This window comes from Halichoeres trimaculatus, unplaced genomic scaffold (genome assembly GCF_033239565.1).
Source record: "Halichoeres trimaculatus isolate MK-OKI-2021-1 unplaced genomic scaffold, fHalTri1.1 fHalTri1_scaffold_3, whole genome shotgun sequence".
NCBI lineage: Eukaryota > Metazoa > Chordata > Actinopteri > Labriformes > Labridae > Halichoeres > Halichoeres trimaculatus.
In genome coordinates this window covers 12,017,642-12,021,806 of record NW_027437181.1, presented here as the reverse complement: position 1 = coordinate 12,021,806, position 4,165 = coordinate 12,017,642, and positions in this window count along the sequence as shown.

Here is a 4,165-nt window from a genome sequence, read left to right as displayed (position 1 = left end):
GTTAGAATTAGGGATGCACTTTTTAAGTCCTGATGCTAATACTTATCTGATCTGATACAAGTATTAATTTATCATTCTCTATTCCTTTATACAGGATGAGACTGAGCAGTTTTAAAAACTCCAGGCTTTTCCTATTTTAACCAAAATCTAATGAAATTTTAATTTAACAGACTATCATTATCTTATGGGATTATGAATGAATAGGTTTGTGGTGATTAGATCTCAAATGCTGATGGGAATCAAAATTGTGTGATCTTTAAACTTTAGCAGTGGATGAGTGAGAAATTAAACTTGTAATACTTGTAAGTATAAAATACATTCTGTTGTAATCACTTTCATGCTAATTAAACTATACTGAGCAAAAACAATGCACGGATAAACCAACCTGGTGAACACAGAGGAGCATAGCAATGAGTGAAATAGATCAGACCAATGGATCATCACTTTTTCATCGTTACTTTTTGAGTCCGTATTGGGCTGATACCGATGCATCCCTAGTTTCATTTCATTATGTCGTGTTCTTTTTTTGTTTAGCTCCATTCCAACTCATTCATTCCCCCCTTTTAATTACGTTCAATTCTGTTTGGCTTGATTCTATGCTAACTCTATTCTTCTGTCAGTTCCAACAAGTTTCACTGTTTTTCCATTCCATCCTGCTCTTGGCAGTTGTATTCTATTCTATTTAGTCCTGTTCCTGAATTTCCTTTTGGAGATTAATACATTCTATTCTATTCTATTCTATTCTATTCTATTCTATTCTATTCTATTCTATTCTATTCCAAACCATCCCATTTGATTCCACTCCACCCTGTGCGTCTTTGGTTCTTTTTCACCATGCTATTCTGTTGTTTCTTTGTGGTCCATTTCATTTAATTTGATTTCATTCAGTTTTATTCTATCTTCTTCTGACTATTTTTGGTTTAATTCTATCTCATTCTGTCCAGGTTTTTCATCAAGCCCAACATCACTGCTGCTGATCATTGCTATCTTTGAAGTTTATGCTCAAAAATATCTCAGTGGAAGCAGTCCAGAGTTTTTCCACAATGACTTGGCATCAAGGATTTCTCAACAGGATATGATTAAAAAGTTACAAACAAAAAGAAAGAACTCAGATTATAATTATTCTACCATGACAGAGCAACTTATCATCATGACAATAATCACATCCCACTGTCTTGAATTCCTGCAAACAAGAATTGATTTTGTTACAGGCATTACCCACTATAACTGTAAAGGTTCCGTTACATTATCATGGGCGCACACACACACACACACACGTAAAATGGAAAAGTAAAGCTATACCTCAATGGATAAAGCTCTGTGGATGGAGTAATGGGCTTTCCTGATGGCAAGGGACCATAATATCCTCTAAAGAGGTTAGAGCTGCAGCCTGAAGAATGAAGAGTATAGTGAAGAGAGGGGGGATGGGAAATACCAAGACAGACTGTAAAACACCCAGAGACTAGCTTCAGTTTAGCATTTACAACACGCTGATGTCTTTGTCTTTCTTTCTACTTACTTTACTGCCTGTCCTTGCCATTAAAAAGGAAACAGCTCACTTGGCATACTCAGCAGAGTAATGATCTGTCCATCATTACTCGGCCAGTGGCCACAACTCAGTCAACCAGAGAAACAGTTGGACGCTGGAGGATAGGAGGGAGCGAGGGAGGAAGGCAGAAATCTAATGGGAATAATCAATGCCATTATATCTGATGACTTCATCTACTCTGCCTGTTTGCTTTGATTTAACAGTTCATAATTCTAACAGTGAATACAGTAAATACAGCAGTGAATCAATAAAACTACAAAGCATGCTGAAGAAAAGCAGTGTGGTCAGCTGGAGGGTACACTTGGGTGGGATACGAGCAGAGGTGGGCAGGGGAGAGCGATATATGAGGGCGTTCTCATCTCTGCTGGGCTCACGCTCTGCTGAACATCATCAGTGTCGAATTACACCTCAAACTGAATCAACACACAGCACACTGCTCAGGACCTGCCTCCACCTGCCCGCTTTGTTCCTGCAATATCAGTCATTATCACTGAACAGAGTGAAAGTCATCTGAGGGAGATGACTTACACCCACAGACCTTTTCAATGACGTTTTAAAGCGGGACGAGTTGTAAAGAATATGACACTTCAAGTTGTTTAATTTGTATTCATTGTTAAAAAGTTTGAGATGTAACACCATGTTTGACAGCTCTGATGACAAATGTAGACACCTGCAGGTTTTTTAGGGAATTAACAGAGAAGAAGAGATATGGAAACACTAACACAAGAGTCATTGAACCTTCAATGACCACGAGTATCTGCTTCAAACCAACACAAGAGTCTGTTCTCCTGTGAACTCTGCCAGCCTGACAGATCTCTGGTGACTTTTCAGTGAGTTAAATGTGTGTTTGGTGTTCATCTATACACTGCCCCCAGAATACTAGCACTAAATATCAGCTCCTATCGGGGAGGTATTTGGCTTCACTTATTTTCTACAATGAGAGGAGAAAGTGTTGTGCCATCCAACCTACCATCCAACCGTCCATTATCCATACCACTTATCCCATTCAGGGTCAAAGGGAGGTTGGAGCCTATCCCAGCTGTCACTGAGCCAGAGCCGTGACATCAATATGAATATACAGCCAATGTTCCTGACTGGCTAGTGGATGGTGTTAACACTGTAAGCCTTGGAGGCAAGAAGTACACTTATTAGCACTGCTAAGCCAGCTCTGGGAATGAAGAAACCTTTTGAATAAAAAGTAATAGGTGGTCAAAACTTAACCAAGTCCAGGTACTTTTTGGAGTAGACTTTTAATTTGAAAAATGTCTATAAATGTGTGATGAGTTTATCTAACTACTAAAATAATACCAGAACCATCGTCATATTTGCCAAGTATCTCCATAATATATGGAATTTTATGCCATTATTTTAGAATGATTATTTATTTAAACTACGCTTTCTCTGCACAACATAATAAACAACACTAAAAATCACTACTTAAACAGACTAACTAAACGAAAAAAAAAATATCAAAAAAATAAAAATAATAATAATAAATATATGTCAGTTTAGTATTGATTGTGCAACTAAAAAAATGTGCAAAAAAAAAAATTGGCAAGGAGAAGAACAGGTCAATGTGACCACCAAGAAAGTGGTCAGTATAACACACAACTAAAAAAAGCATCAGACATTGACACTTAGGATTTTTTTTTCCAAAACTGTTAACTCACACTCAAAACAACTGCTATCAGGTTACTGAGGTGAGATTTATCAGAATACACAACCACAGGAAATAAGGTGTGAGGGTGACTGAAAGGAGGTATCCTTTTATTAAATAATGAAACAACAAAAGACCAGTGAAAGGGTGTCTTGGATGAGTGTTGGTGTGTGAAAGTTGTTTTTGCACAGGTTATGAAACCTTCACCTCAAAACAGAAATGGGTGGCAAAGAAAAAGGACAAAATGATGCTTCAGTTTGCTTAACAGTGGAACAAAACCCATGACAGGGCTGATGAACAAACCAACATTGTGATGACGCTCTTTTCAAGAGCTGCAGTAACTAAGACTAAATGACTGCTCTGTGTGGCTAGAGCAACAGCGTTAGGAGAAAAGTCTTAAGTGGAAACTTCAATAAGATTTAAATGTTTATTTGTTCATTTCTTTGAGACGGCCTGAGTTAGGCAGGAAATGTGGGGAGGAGAGGCTGGGATTCAGTCTTGAGGGCTGATAGCCATAGCGTGCACACTTTAACCAGTAAGCCAAACCAGTGCCCTGTTCTGTGTGTTTAAAGTTTTTTTTTTTCTCTTTTACTACCTTAATGTTTCTAGAGATGATTAAAAGGCTGAACGGCTGTTAAAGGGTCTGAATTTGTCGGCTGTTGAACAGAACTTCACTATCCAAATGAAAACTTCGTGCCCTGACCTAATGACATTTTGGAGTGTATAATTTTTTGGCTGTAAGTGAAGCAGAGTAATGATGCAGGCTCAATATGGCATCTTCTGTGCATCTAATTTCACAATGGATCATAACAAAATAACTGAACCACAGACAATATGAAATCCAAATCTTTTGTGGAAAGCTTTTTTTTCCACCATGCTCAGTGGGAAGCAGGAAGTCCCTAACCATGCATGGCATTTAGAAAGAATAATAGTAACGTGGTGTGTTCTCCTTGTGAATC